Source organism: Danio rerio, chromosome 18, assembly GCF_049306965.1.
Source record: "Danio rerio strain Tuebingen ecotype United States chromosome 18, GRCz12tu, whole genome shotgun sequence".
Classification (NCBI taxonomy): Eukaryota; Metazoa; Chordata; class Actinopteri; order Cypriniformes; family Danionidae; genus Danio; species Danio rerio.
Window position 1 is genome coordinate 47,899,848 of NC_133193.1, and position 16,918 is coordinate 47,916,765.

At 34.2% G+C, this 16,918-nt stretch overlaps 1 protein-coding gene across 3 annotated transcripts in view; it reads left to right on the forward strand.

Moving 5' to 3' along the window:
• large2 (LARGE xylosyl- and glucuronyltransferase 2) overlaps positions 1-16,918 on the forward strand; it is a 333,000-nt gene that overhangs the window by 122 nt on the left and 315,960 nt on the right. For 2 of the 3 annotated variants that reach the window (XM_073929039.1, XM_073929040.1), the window contains exons 2-3: positions 117-235; positions 13,299-13,724. The gene's annotated coding sequence lies outside the window, so the exon portion shown is untranslated. The remainder of the gene's footprint in view (positions 1-116; positions 236-13,298; positions 13,725-16,918) is intronic. The other variant, XM_017351916.4, reaches the window with a different exon arrangement.

The window sequence follows — 16,918 nt, forward strand, 5'->3', positions numbered from 1 at the left end:
AATAATGATGTACAGACGTAACTTTGCTTATATGTTGTCCATGTACTATTGTGTCCATGTTTGTTTATATTTTGTCCATGTGCTTGTCCATAAACGTCAAACGTTCTCTTGTGCAGGTTTACAGTCACCTGGAGCTTCATTCACAATGCCACTTTGCAGCCTTGATGGAAAATGCGAGAAAGAGAAGCGTCAAGAATCAATGGATTCCTCGACTGTTACTAAGAACCTTTTGCAGGTAATTTATTTTACAATAGGCAAGGCAAGTTTATTTATATAGCACATTTCATACACAGTGGCAATTCAAAGTGCTTTACATAAACAAGAATAAAAGCGACAAGTAAAAGAAAATGAAAACAAATAATAAAAATCAAAACAAATAATAAGAATTATCAAAATAAGAATAAAAAAAATAGATAAAACAGATAAAAATGTGTTAAAATATGTTATAAGATAATGAAAAAGAAGGAAAAAAGCACAATAGTGCGATCTGTCGGACGCAGCACAGTGCTCATTCAATAGATCACAGTTTGGTATTTAATACTTTTACGTGACCATGGGGGGAGTAACATATTTATATCCTAGCAATCTGCACATTTTGTAAAATTAAGAACGAAAGCCTGATTCACACATTTTTTTAGTCTGAAAACACAAAAAGCTTTTGGAATAGCTTATATCTTCATATGGGTAAATACTTTGCTTCCCCCAGCCCCTTCCAACTACAAGATATTGTTTGTTTCTATAAAGGGAAAACCATAGAGAACTGCGTTATTATAATATATAACCTTTTTTTATTTTGTATGGGAAATATTTTATTCACAAACAAAAAATTATTGTATTCGCAGCCTTCACGTTTTTTTTAAATTGAAAATGATGTTTTATTAAATCTCTTGGACTGGTTAAAAACAAGAAAAGTAATAGATTCTTAGATTATTATGACAATTATTTTGAAAATATCACAGACACATAAGTCCATCTTTCCTCTTACTTTATTTGCGTTATTTTTATATGTTTATAAAAAAATTTCTCCTCTTTTTTTCCCCCTTTTTTCCTGTTTTATATGTGTTTATTATATTTTTTAACCTGATCATTACATTATTATCATTGTTACGATCACTGTCTTTTTTGTGTTGGTTCGAACTTTGTAATTTTGTAGGATTTATATATATATATGTATGATGATTACATGATTATATATATATGCATGATGATTTGTAGGATTTATATATATATATATATATATATATATATATATATATATATATATATATATATATATATATATATATATAAATTACAGTTAGCTACAAATTACAATAGATCACCCTCAAATGACGGATCACCTTCAGATTTTTCCGTCACTGCTGAAAAATATCTGTCACACAGCAGTTCAGACTTTGATAAAAAGGTAAAAAAAATCCAGTCCAGTTCACAATACTTTTTATACTTATACTTTTTCATTAAATCAGTGATATCATTTATAAATTTGGCAAGTTAAAATCGTTTAATTTCTAAGCAATTTAGTAGTTTTGATCAGGACAGGACTAAGGTTGATTAACAGATCTCTGCAAAAATTTTTTTACAAATATTTATCTGATGAATTTTTACAACAGTTTTCATCCCTAACAAAACAAAAGTTTAGTGAATATGCCCAGCGTGTATTGCTGAGTTAAAAAAAAACAAACCCAAGCATTTTCTCAAAATATGTGTCAAAAAAAGGTGTCACCAAAAGTCCTTCTGCTAGCTGAAACAGAAAAAGTTATGGACAAATTAAGACTCAAAATCACCCCAGAGTGGATGAAAACATCCCCAACAGCACATTAGGGTTAACATTGTATAATACATATTGTTTTGGACTACAATTATAGTCCAACATTAAGTTTTACTGTATTTACAGGATGCCCTAAGTAGTTTTCTAGTCTTCTCCTCTGAACATTTTCTGTCTTTGAACTGCTAATCTTGTAAAAGCTCCTCGACGGGTCAACAGCACAGTCAGGGATTAGAAAACCTCTAGATGCGTGACCCAAAATTGAATATAGCCCACAACCATCATCATAATCAGCTCCTTCAAATGAACTAGAATTAATTGAGCATATGCGTTTATAGCAGCAATCCACTTTCATTTCTTTAAAAGGCTAACGGTCCATTTTTTTATGTTAATAACTGAACACTAGAGGATGCAAAAAACTGATAAATTCAAGCATCTCTGTCCGAGCGTGCCCTGTGTTTATTGGCAGAACAACAGAAAGCAGCTGGCATGCCGGTGGAGATCCAGATATGAACAGAAATGAAGATCATCAGCTGATGAATGTGATGGGATAACATCAGGAGAGTGGATTATAGACATTTGATATCAAGAGAGAATGAGGCTAGCTCGGCTTATTTATAGAATAAGGCATGGATTAATTTTGATTCAGCATTACGGACATAAATCTGAAATATAAATCGGATATCAATCTGAATACATAATAGTGCTGGAGCTGATTTGAGGTGCAGGTTTTTAAAAAGAAGAGTAAAAAAGCAGTCCTTCTTCCATTACATGTGCATTTATACACTGTATAAATATCTGTTAAATAACAGTATATCAGTATTTTGTGATTCACAAGTGTTGTTTCGTTTATTTACAGTGGTGAATTGCAGTTTGGCATGTTGATCTGTGCTCTGTCGACTTTTGCTTTAAATATTTTGCTTACTAGAAATTTTAGCTGACATTCACTTGTAAATACAAATGCACTCACATTTTAACAATTAGAGGTTAACCCAAGCCCCAAGACAAAAAAAAAAAGTCATAAAAGTAATAATTAAACAAAAATTAAACATACTTTACCTCAGCCAACCACACACCAGTGCTATCCAATGGTAAACGTAGGTACTAAAGTCACAGTAAACATATTGATCTCAAGTTTGTAGAAAGGACATAAAAGATGACCACATTTTTTCAAATAACAAAATTTTATCTATTAGGGTATACCAGATTTTTTCCAGATTTAATCTACCCGTTTACTCCGTCAGCCATAATTTAATAGTTGGAACTTTTTTTTTTTTTTCCAAAACAAAAGAATACGTTTTTTTTCTTTTTGGCAGAGATCAACCCATATTAAACAAACTGTTGTTGTACCCGTGTAATTCTCAAAAATTCTTCGAAAACTCCACATAAAATTACTATAGGATCTGGTTCAATCGGAATGTCTAACGCAAGGGTCACCAATCCTGGTCCTGGAGGGCCGGTGTCTCTCCAGGGTTTAGCTCCAACTTGCCTTAGCACACCTGACTGCTGTTTCAAGTAAACCAAGTAAGACCTTGATTAGCTTGTTCAGGTGTGTTTGATTAGGGTTGGAGCAAAAATCTGCAGGACACCGGCCCTCCAGGAACAAGTTTGGTGACCACTGGTCTAACGTATCCGAAAAAACTTGGAATATTTTGTTTTAGAAACTCTGTAATTTGGGTTGGAATCTAAAAACTGACATTTGTCACACACTTCTTGATTTTATTTAATTTGCATTTAGAATAATGGACTCTTTACCTGTTCTAAACCCTTATAAAGCAAGAAAATGGTACTACCATCTTTTAGACATCTTTCCAGAAATATGTACGTGGGCGATGCTGTAGCGCTTTGAGAACTTTTGATGTTGAATATTCAACTAATATGTTTAAGAAATAAAATATGAAGAAATAAGTCTGTAAAATGTCATAAAATTGGCATGTTTATTACAAAGTTTTTGTAGCAATAAACAACACCAATCCAGACAATAAATCACTTTAAACTATTAGAAATGTTAGTAAAAGTCAAAGTTAAAAGTTGTTGAAAGATCCACAATGCAAAAATATAAATAAACATGGAAAAATAAAAACACGAAGCACAAAATACGGAAAATTCACGTATATATTTTTTACAATTTAAAGGGGGGGGGGAGGTTGGTTGGTTGGTTGGTTATAGCGAACCGAACAGTGGGCGGTGTTGGCAGGGGGCGTTGTCGCAAACTATTCCGGCATATGTTTTAGGCAGCGGATGCCTTTCCAGCCGCAACCCATTGGAAACACCCATACACTCTCCCTTTCACACACACTTATACACTACAGCCAATTTAGCTCATCCAATTGACCTATAGCACATGTCTTGTCTGTGGGGGAAACCGGAGCACCCGGAGGAAACCCACACAAACACTGGGAGAACATGCAAACTCCACACAGAAATGTCAACTGGCCCAGCCGAGACTCAAACCCATGACCTTCTTGCTATGAGGCGACACTGAGCCACAAATGCTGTTCATTAAATGTTGTATTCATCAAAGAATTATGGATGATAATCAGTTTTAACACAAAACATGTACAAACAAACCACAATAAGAAGCATTATTACAGCAAATCAGCATTTCAGAAGCATTCCTAAAGGACCATTTGTATTTTAAATCGTAATGATAAATCACAAGATCACTATTACTATTATTAATTCAGCCTTGGTGAGCAAAACTAAAAGCAAGAACTGTCATAGGTGAACTATGCCTTTAATCCTGCTCATTAGATCTCATCTCAGTGTGTAAAGACAGTTTGAAGCTATTTTTACTAAAGGACACGAATCCTCGTCCTTTAGCAGATTGGTTATCCGCTTGCTTCTGAATCTCACGGCTAATTATGAGTGCTGAAAACATTTTGGAGGCATTCTGGGAAGTAACGTGATGTGACGGGACACAGTTAGAGGGGCTTGACTCGCTTTGCACATGTACACTGATGATATTATTATTGTTTATTTATGCAGGCTCTTTATTTCTCTCCTAAACCTCCAAGGTACGGTTCAGAGAGAGCATTTAAAAATAATTCCTCTCTGAATTCAGTTTTAATATCTTGCGTGCTTATGATGCAGTTTGAATATGATTGGCATAGAGTTCACTACTGCCCTGATTAATTTAGTCTTAATCAAAAACTAGAGATTTAATTTAGTAGTTGATCCCTCTGTTTTATCCCCTGTGCATACTGGAAGGATGAAGATGCCATTCTAAGTGCTTAAGCGGGTCTTAAAAAGTAATGACTTTACTGTGTCATTGTTTAAATCTAGCCACAACATCAGTTTAAATGCCCACCAATTCACATCACCAATCCATCTAAATTTGAAACAAGAATGTAATTTTAAATGACATATGAAATGTGAATGAAATATTTAGTTATTTCCTCCAATACACCACCTGACAAAGGTCTTGTCCTCACAAAAGTTTTAGGAACAGCAAATAATAACTTGACTTCTAGTTGATGGTTCGGTATCCGAAGTGGCCTATATGAAGGGCAAAGGTCTCTAGATTACGTTTACTTTACCAAAATAAAATAAAATATGATCATGCCTTGATTTTTAATGATTTATTTAGGTCAGTAAGGTCTGACTTTGCTTAGACAAAAGTCTGGTCACTTAACAGATGTAATGTACAGTATAGAATATAAAGTCATGCTGCAGTGGAGAAAGAAAGAATATTGTGTATGGCTCCCATGAGCTTGGAGGACTGCATCCATACATCTCTGCAATGACTCAAATCACTTATTAGTAAAGTCATCTGGAATGGCAAAGAAAACATCTTTGCAGGTCTCCCAGAGGTTATCAAGATACTTTGGATTCATCTTCAATGCCTCCTCCTTCATCTTACCCCAGTCATGCTCAATAATGTTGATGTCTGGTGACTAGGCTGGCCAATCCTGGAGCACCTTGACCTTTTTTGCTTGCTGGAAACTTGATGTGGAATACAGTTCAACAGATGATTCATCTGAAAAATCTACCATCTGCCACTTTTCCAAATGATCAACTAGAAGTCAAGTTATTATTTGCTGTTCTTACAACTGGGATAGACCACAAGACATGCACCATTAAATTATGCATCATAAGAGTAGGAACTTGAAGAAAGATCGCAAATAAATAGGGTAGGGTACTAAATAGGGTAGTAAATAGGGTATTTTTGATGTCATTTTGATCAATTGTAAAGAACAAAAAAGATCCACACGCATTTATTTGAATCAGTGATTATGTAAAACTTTGTTTTTGATTGTTATTCTCTGTGTGTGTGTATTTACCGTCCAGGTTTAATTACTTTTTTTTATATAATGTTTGTTTAATAAAACAAAAAACAAATAGAAGACATTCACAAGACGCCACATGTAAAATCATAATAACTTAAACTAGACAGAGCTATAACATTTTTCACAGCTTTGAGAGACTTCATTAAAAGAGGAAGTTCGCTAACAAAAACCTTATAAAGAGGGGATTTTGAAAGTTGTGGATAAAGAATTGACCATTTAAAATAATAAAATTAACAAAATTGCACTTTTTTATCGTAATTTTTTAAAATAACAAATCTTTTGCATTCAGTGTTATCAACATATTAATTTCAGCAGAACAATTAGAAAGTCTTTCCAAAAATAATTGTTCATTCTGACAATCAACAAATAAGTGACAGAGGGATTCCTCACTGTTTTTGTAAAAGGAACATTCATTGGTACAATTCAGTATGATTTTCTTATCTCCCAATTACGGTTGGGTTTCGGTCCCACACCTCCTTTTAAAAATCATACATTTACATACAACTGAACTCGCATGCTAAACAGACAAAAATTACATTTTACTTGTGAGATCAGCAGTATCTAAACCCACAGATTGACTGTTACAACAGAAATTGATAATATGATTTGATAGTTTTTTATTTTTAAAATATTTCCCAAGTGATGTTTAAGAGAGCAAGGAATTTTTCACAGTATTTCCTTTTTTCTGGAGAAAGTCTTACTTGTTTTATTTTGGCTAGAATAAAACAGTTTTTAGTTTTTTTTAAACCGTTTTAAGGTCAATACTATTAGCCCCCTTAAGCAATATTTTTTTATTGATTGTTTTCAGAGCAAACCATCCTTATACAATGATTCCCTAATATCCTAACTTGCCTGATTAACCTACTGTAGTGAAGCCTTAAAATATTACTTTAAGCTGAATACTAGCATCTTGAAAAATATCTGGTCAAATATTATTATTTATTATTTAGACTAATATTAATAAATCAGTTATTAGTAAATGAGTTATTAAAACTAATATGTTTAGAAATGTGTTGAAAAAAAAATCTTTCCGTTAAACAGAAATTGAGAGAAAAATATACAGAGGGCTTTTAATTCAGGAAGGCTAACAACTCCGATTCCAACTGTATGTAAAAGAAATCTCATGCAACCTGTGCAAATCTAAACGAAATACTATGAACTGACACACATTTCATTTAAATCCTGACTGTCGTAATAGTTTTTTGACCCTGATTTTTAAACCGTGGGACATTTTTTTTGGTCAATTTTGTTCGTGCTCGTGGCATTTTTGCCGCAGGGCCCACATTTCAAATAAAAAGCCCTCAACTCCTCAGATTCAAATCTAAGAGCTGTCTGTTTCGCTGCTGAAGTAAATGACTTTAGTCTATCTTTAGACGGGGCCAGGTTTATCGTTACCTCTAGGCAGGAAAGGATACACTTCAGCAGACTCAGGAAGATTAGAGGGGTCAAAAATCTAATTTTTCTTATCTAAAATAGTGAGTGCCATGAAGCCGGGGCTTCCCCTCTGAGGTGCTGTTAGCCTGTGGACTGGAGATTTGAAGGTGAGTGATGGTGTTCATGATTTAGCACAGCAGTTTGATGACATCTCTGTCCCAGAGGCGCTCCGTTGAGGGTCATTCGTCAGACATGAGCGATGCTTATGAAGGGAACGAGTGTGGATTAGACGTCCTGCTCTCCACTCAAAGCCTCATTCTTCTGCAAATCTCTTCTCTTTAGTTTTGGTGTATCCATGCACATCTTACATTTTTCTGAAAACAGCAGTCTGCTTCTTTACTTTATTCTTGGTGTTACTTGCCATCTTCGTTCATGGCTTTTCGTTGATCTTTCAGAACTGTCAACCAATGAGTTCAAAACACAAGAAGAGAGAGTCGCAGTGCTTAAACAAAAAAAAACTGTTCTGAAGTTGAACATATATTTCACAGTTTAAAATCTAGACCCTATTGAATAAAACCTATCATTAAGGGATGGCTCACCCAAAATGAGCGTTTATTTACTCATCCTTAAGTGGTTTCAAACATTGGAGTTTCTTTTTCTGTTGAACACAAAGGAAGATATTTTGAAGAAAGCTGGAAACCTACAACCTTTGATTTACTTCATATCAAAATCAAATATTATGTAAGTCAGTGGTTACAGGCTTTCCAGCTATTTCTTCAAAATTTCGTCTTATTAAACAGAATTAATAAACTCAGTTATTTTGAAATAATACTCAGAATTTTCCTTTTTCTATAAGCCATTGTCCTGGGAAAGAGTTGGAAAAAATAATGAGTTAAAGTCACAATTATTAGCCTTTAATTTAAGCTGGCTTTTTTGTAGCTCAACAATAAAACAAACAAACAAAAAAAAAATGACATTTAATTAGAAAAGACAACCTCTTAAAAGCATCCCTAAGGACAGCCCTAGTTGCCGAGTCCGACCGCCATATTGTTTACATGTGATCTGCTAGCTGAGGAAGTTAAGGTTTTCTGTAGACACCGCCCATTCCACAAGGGAGCCCAGTGATTGGCAGGAGACTTAATTTGTATATGGCTCTGTTGTGAATAATTAATCACGTAAGTCTAAGTAAGTGGAGTGATTAAATATTTACCACAAGACACACTCTTTTGGTCTATTTTTAAATGCACTTCTGGACTGGGAAATCAATGTTTAGAGAGGAAATGGTGCCATTTGTGCTGAAGAGTTACAGAATTCTTAGTTTATTTTATTTTTCAGTATGTGAGTTTTCTTTTTACTATATCCTAAGGGCCATTATTACCAAAGATACTATGTCTGCTCCAAAATTCAGATATTGGTTAATCATTTCATGCTTTTCCTTGGCAGGTTTAAATAAAAAAATTTTGTTTACATTTTTGCAAAAATCCTAGTTCACCAAAAATTAAATCTGTCATTATTTTCTCACCTTCACTTCCTAAATAGAACTTAATTCAATTAGATTAATAATATTTATGAGTTTCTTTCTTTTGTTCGATACATTAATAAAGATGTTTGGAAAAATGCTGGTTGATGGCACTCATTGTCTTCGATATACTGTATGTATATTTTTCTAATATGGAAGTCAATGCAACCAGCTTTCTTTAAAATAACTTTATTTTTGTGTTCAACAGAAGAAATTCATAAAGGTTTAAAGCCACACGAGGGACAATAAATGCAATATTTCAATTTTTGAGGTAATTGCAATATTTTTGGGTAATAAGTTGCTATTTGTTTAAATCTTGTCATGTAAATTAGTTTTGGTAAATTAAATAATTAGCAAAGTAAATTATGTATTAAGCTAATAATTCTCACTTCAACTGTGTATGTGTGTGTGTGTGTGTGTGTGTGTGTGTGTGTGTGTATATATTAGGGATGTAACGGTATTGTAAATACCGTCATACCGCAATATTAATTTTTTTCGATATTACCGAAGTCGCATGACTCGGTAAAACTATAGGTCTTCTAAGAAAATTTGCTCAGGCGAATGAAGCGAAAGGGAGGTAGCGAAAACTACAATCCCCATCATCCCTTGCGGTCTGTTGTCGCTACAGATCCAGTAATGCGGAAATGGAGTGTGCTGCTAGAAGCGGGGATCAAAAAGAGCTGTAAAACTCTAAGGCCCCTTTTACAAGAGTGCATTTTAGTTTTAAAACGGCGTTGTAGAATGAAAACGATCCGCGTCCACACTCGCGTTTTACCCAGCGTTTCTGAACAGCTCTCCGTCCACACCAAAACGCTGAAAACGCACATCACGTGACCACACACACACTCTCGGGCAAGCGCTCCAGCATTTCTACCCAGATGAGAGCTCTGCTTGTCGGACTGCTCATCAAGCATCTCCCGCTGGATCTGATCTCGCTATATTTGCTAAACGTGATATTTCATTCATCTTGTTGTCTTTATCTAACGACATAGGCCAATTCCCTGACTTTGGTCATTGGAATCTATTAAGTTACTTGTTCACGGGTAACATGTTTTGGTTTTATAATTATCGATTATTAAAACTGATATTCAGCAAAAGAGAGGGTGTGTTTCGTATTTTCACTGAAATTGAAAGGAGGCAGTTGTTATAGGCTCCGTTTTGTTATAAATATGCACACAGTGAAGATTACGCTCATATATGCAGCACGACGCCTCAACATTTCTGCTGTCTGTTAAGTTGCTAATATTAAAAAGAAAATAGGCAGTTCCTTATATCATGTTTACATTTTATTGATGAGAAAGTGAAACAACGTAGCCAGGGTGATGTGAATGAATTTATAAAGTACACTGATCCCTTTGAAGATTTACCCGTGTCCTCGGTATGTTTTCCATATCAAACTGAGAAGGGGGAGACTGCAGCCTTGATCAAACTTGCGAAGTCTTAACTTACAAGAAGAGGATGCAAGACTGAACTGTGTGTGGGCTACTTAATATTGAGGAAAAGCCCCAATCAGATAGGCGAACGTTTGCAGCCCCGCCTCCGTTTTCAGATGTCTCCGTCTTTCCCCATCCACACTGAGACGGAGCAGCAGCGTTTTAGAATGAAAACGGCCTCTCCAGCGTTTTCAAAAAGCTCCGTTTTCGGCGCTCAAGAAATAAGTCATATAAGTCATATCTCTCTTGTCCCAGAAACCTCAGTACCAAATGAGAGGTTTTTTTTTCTGTTGCAGGGGACATTGTAAATGCCCAGAGATACCAGCTTTTACCAGATTATATTTATATGATAATTTTCCTTTAAACCCATCTCTATCTAATTGAGTGAGTGATTAAATGTTGAATGTGATGAGTTTTCAACAATACTAAATTAAAAACTTAAATTTTTTTTTACATGGTTTAATATTTTTTTTGTTATTAAAATTGAAGTTCCTGTTTCAAAGCTTACAGATAGATGGCTAATTTGTATGTCATTGACACTTTTGGCACTTTTTTGGAGTATTTTCATAAGTTTTGTTTTTTCCTGTAAATGATTCAATAAATACCGTACCGTGACATTGATACCGAGGTATTACCGTACCGTGAAATTCTGATACCGTTACATCCCTAGTATATATATATATATATATATATATATATATATATATATATATATATGTATAGTTATGTTACTCAATAATATGTAAATGTTAAGATGTATTCTGTCCAATGCAATTTGTAAAAGTAACATTTTCTAGTGAATTATTATTAGTGTATATATTACACTTTCATATTGTATCTGAAAGACTTTGTTGACTTTAATTAAGTGGTTCTTATTAATTGAATTTACATTTTAAACCTCATGAAGTTCTTCTTTTTACATTTTATTTGATACGTTTCAGCTCCTAAAACCATTTTTTAAAATAACACAACATAAATAGTCTACAGATTCAGTTTGGCCCTAGTACAAACATTGCACAATTTCTTGAGAAAACCCCAATAATTCCTAAAAGCAAATCACGTGGTGCAAACGAAAGATAAAGGGGACCCTGTGCAATACATGTTTGGCGCGATTTGTGGCTATTTTCAGCTCAACGCAGCAGTAATTTTCACGTTTTGCACCACATTGTTTAAATGGCAAATCCATTTGCACCACTTTGTGGACTCATGGGTATTTCAGTTTAGAAAGGAGGTGTGTTAAGGCGCATTGTTGGTGCTTTGCAATTTTGAGGCACTGAAATAGAAGATGCAATTGACCAGCTGAAAGCTGCTCTTAACTGCAGTGCATAACCGTTGCGCCTTAAACGCTTACACATTGCTTAATACACACAGGATGTACAGCAATACGCAAATATCTTTACAAATGAAAAAAAATTAAAGTATCAAAATATTACATAAATTACTATTTTCTACATAAATATAAAAACCACTGCCTGCATGACTATCTCAGGAAGCATTTTTTTCAGTTTATTTATGACAATTTGCATTATTACAATGTTGTTATTATTATTATTAGCAGTATTATTTATTATATGGGTCACACTTTACGATAAGGTTCATTAGTTAATGTTAATTAATGCATTTACTAACATGAACAAACAATGAACAATACATTTACTACAGTATTTGTTCATGTTAGTCAATGTTCGTTATTGAAAATACAATAGTTCATTGTTAGTTCATGTTAACTCATGGTGTATTAACTAATGTTAACAAGCATGGACTTGGATGTTAACAATGCATTTTTAAATGTTTAATTATGGTTAATAAATGCTGTACATGTGTTGTTCATGATTAGTTCATGTTAGTAAATGCATTAGCTAATGAACCTTATTGTAAAGTGTTACCATTATATGCATATTTATATTTGCTTTAATAAAAACAAGCTTAAGATTTGACCACCTGTTGGGTTTTGGACCAAGTGGGGCATAAGAATAGGACGTGTGTTTGGATGTAACACACTTTTTTGACCACACTTCATTATTATTGTTCATTTATTTATTTGATGGAAATTAGAACTGAATTTAGAAATAATTTTGAAACAAATCTTTGCCTTAACAAACAAAATTAAATATGTAGGCTAATGGATGTCTTCAGTAGAGTGAGTACAGCACTGTTTGCTTATTCACGAAAGTAAAGGAGTAAAGTAGAGAGTTAAAGTAAAGAGGCTAAATAGACAACACAATCTCATGGCAATTCGTAACTTTTTGATTTAGTGGCTAATTCGTATGAATTTGTTCAATCTAATTCGTACAATTTAGTACTATTTGCTCATCCCACAATGACGGTTGGGTTTAGGGGTGGGGTTAGGTGCCACGCCACCCTTTTTAAAATCGTACTCGTAATCGAATTCGTATGAATTAGCCACTAAACTGCCAAATGTAAAATACTTACGTTTTCTTGTGGGATCAGGCTGGAATAGAGGAGGCTCATTCTTTATCCTCGCTGCAGATGGTCTGTTTAACTGTTTTCTCACTAGTGAAGGATTCAGTTATTCCACAAAGTCCACCATGTAAATAGCAAATGCACCATGGTCTGACACAACTGACTCTTCAAGGGAGAAGAGACTAAATGGGTTCAATGCACATTATGCTCAAAACACACCCAGAGCTCATTAAGAGAATAAGCAAAACCCTGTTAGACCAGGCGCCAGGGCGCAGAGTGTATTTTTCCATCCTTAAAATAGCAAAAGTAGATTCAAACATGCCCTTAATGATTTTACGCCATGTGCTTTAGACTTTGTGCCTAGATCATTAAATGGAGCCCAAAGTCTATTTCTGCACTTCAAAATCAATTTCAAGCATCTATGTTTAGGTTATTTCGGTATTGTTAGCTGACCACCAATATCTGACCATCTTTCCTTCTCATTTCTCATGCAGGTAGTCGTCTGAGTTGCTTTCCCCTGCATCTATTTCACCACAGAAATAGAGATGGAAAAGCACGTCGGATCATGGGACAACCACAGCTGTGCACTTCCCTTCTTATCCCTTTTCCGGCTGTCGTGTGTGTGTGTTGGTCTCAGAAAGCAATCTCACGGTAATGAAATCACACGCGCACACATCCACCTGGCCAATCTCTCTGTAATGAAGGCTGCTTGCACACACACCTGGGACAAGGAGGATCCAGACAGGCCCGGACACAGACCATCACGCTGGCAGGCCGGAGAGCAGCTCATGCAATGGCACAGGTTTCCCCCGCAGGCGCCAGTTTCATTTAAAGGAGGGAGAAGGAGACGCTGCTCTGGCCAATCAGCTGACAGACTGACTGACAGGAGGGACGCTGGGCTGTAGCAGAGTTTAATAAAGGTACAGATATAAACCCAAAACATTGATTATCAGCGGTTAACTCCATTAAGGAGTGTTTTATATATATATATATTGTAAAAATATCTGTTAATTAACAGATTCTGTATTTTGTGATTCACAAGTGTTTTCTGTTTACTTACGGTTGTGGATTGCATTATGGCATGTTGATTTCTGCTCTGTTGACTTTTGATGTTGAAAATTCAACTCTACAGTTTAATAAAGTGACTTTTATTCACATTTTTTTTTGTTTAAATTAATCTAATGTATAAGAAAAAATATATAGAGGAAAAGAGTGTAAAATAACAGAAAATGTACAAACAGTTTATTACAAGGTTTTTGTACTGTATACATATATATATATATATATATATATATATATATATATATATATATATATATATATATATATATATATATATATATATATATATATATATATATATATTGGACTTTTAAAGGTTTAAAGTTGCCGGAAGAAAGATGAAGCTCCCATAATGCAAATCAAAAGCTTAAATAAACAGGGGAAAATAAAAACACGAATCACAAAATACAGAAAACTGATTTTTTTTTACAGTGTATCCAATTTATTAAATATGAAATAAACATTTAAGTTTAATCACTATTATTAATATATAATAGTATTTATATATTAATTTATTTAAACCTGAGGCAGTAATATTTTAGATTAATTAACAAGGGTTGGAAATAGTTTTTTTTTTGTTTAATTTTAATTATAGTTACAGTATTAGAAAGAAAAAACATATATATATATATATATATATATATATATATATATATATATATATATATATATATATATATATATATATATATATATATATATATATATATATGTATGTATATATGCAGCTGAAGTCAGAATTATTAGCCCCCCTGAATTATTAGACCGCTTGTTTATTTTTTCCCTAATTTCTGTTTACCGGAGAGCAGATTTTTTCAACACGATGGGCAAAGACACGCTCGAGTTTCTGCTCTGTTGCTGTGCATATTCTGCAGAAATGTTCAGAATCTTCACTGCAATTCTAATCGAAGTATAAATCATCCTCTTGAAGACATCTGATTTAAACAAACATAAGAGATAGTCTGTGATGTGATGGCCAAATTCGCATCCTGATGTCTAAGAATGGCAATGTTTGGAAGATTAACAACCGGCCTCAGAAGGAAAATGGCCCGTCTCAGCGATTTGATGAATTTAAGTGTCCGGCAGGGCAGAATAGTCTGTAAAAGCCTTTATGCGTTAGAGAGAGTGTGTCTGTGTGTGTGTGTGTGTGTGTGTGTGTGATTTCTGAAGTGTGTGATAAAATGAGTGGGGGAAGAATAAGAACGGTGGCCCGTATAAATCATTTTGACGGGTGGCTCTCACACACCTAGATAACATTATTACCTTTGGGATAATTACCCTGGGAAGATAATAGCTATGGCCTTGCATTATAAAAAACACTTCAGTGTGTATGGAGGCTTTAGAGTGAAAAACAACAAACACTTTTCTCAAAATTACAGCAAACTGTTGATGTTGCTGTTATGCCATTAGTGAAACCACAATGCTCTCATTTTTTTTCAATATCTCCTTTTGTTTTATAACCAACTTTTCAAACCATTGCCAGAGTTAAAGGTCAAGTATCTTAGAAAAGTGAAAATAAACGCTCCTAGCAATGTTTATGACAAAGATAAAACAAAGATAAATGTTAACAGTGTAGCTGAACATGCTAAACAAAATGGTGAAAAACTGTAATATTATAAAAACCCAGTCATTTTGTGTTTAATAGATGTCTAGACATAGACGGCTTGGCTAAAACAAAGCTAAATTTGTGCTGCCCAACACAATCTCACCGCAATTCATAACTTTTTAATTCAGTGGCTAATTCGTATGAATTCTTACAATCTCATTTGTACAATTCAGTACGATTTGCTCATTCCCCAATGACGGTTGGGTTTAGGGGCGGGGTTGGGCGCCATATTTTCTTTTTAATATCGTACATTTTCGTACGACTGAAATTGAACAAATAAGCCACTAAACTGAAAAAAATGTAAAATAGTTTTGGTTACTCGTGAGATCAGGCTGGGCAATTTGTAGTTTTTTTTAATTTAATAGCTAATTTGTATGAATTCTTACATTCTCATTAGTTCAGTTTAGTGCGATTTTGCTCATTCCCCAATGACGGTTGGGTTTAGGGGCGGGGTTGGGTGCCATACTTTATTTTTAAAGTCGTATGTTTTGGTCTGACTTAACTCAAACAAATTATTGACTAACTGAAAAAATGTAACATAGTTACGGTTCCTAGTGAGATCAGGCTGGCCACTTTTGTAGTTTTTTTTTAATTTATTTAGTAGCTAATTTGTTTAAATTCTTACAATCACATTAGTACAATTTAGTACGATTTGCTCATCCCTAAATGATAGTTGGGCTTAGGGGCGGGGTTGGGTGCAAATGCCTCCTTTTTAAAATCGTACATTTTTGTACACATGAACTCGTACGAATCAGCCACTAAACTGAAAAAACATAACATAGTTACGTTTCCTCAAGAGATCAGGCTGGTCTGTCAGTGAAAAGCTAATAGACATCTAAGAATAGCCAATCTGATCTCATAAACATAATTATTTTATATTTTGTCAGTTTAGTGGCTACTTCGTACGAATTCATACGAGTTCAGTCGTGTGTAAATGTAAAATTTTTTAAAAGAGGTGTGGTAACAAACCCCTAAGCCCAACCATCATTGGGGGATGTGCAAATCATACTAAAACATGCAAATTCATACGAATTAGCCACTAATTCAAAAAATTATGTATTGGCGTAGATAGCATTGGAATATCCAAAACTAGACATCAAATGATCAGTCAGACTTCACATGTGTATTCACTCAGTCTTGTGCATTTGATGAGTAGTCTAGTTTTGGGTTATTCTTAGAAATATATGAAGGGCCATTTACAGCCAAAAGCGAGAACATTTGTACGCGTTTTGCTTATTCATTTACACAGCAATGCCGTTTTTGTGACTTAATAAATGCATAAATCTGAAATTAGGTCACAAAGTGGAAGTTTCCAATAACGCAGCTGTTTTTGTGTCTGTGTAAACAAAAAAATATTTTTGTGTAAATATGCAAATTGGTACATGGCATGTGCATGTAAGATGACTGTGCCAAATACTGGCCTGCCATACTTAATACAGAATTTTT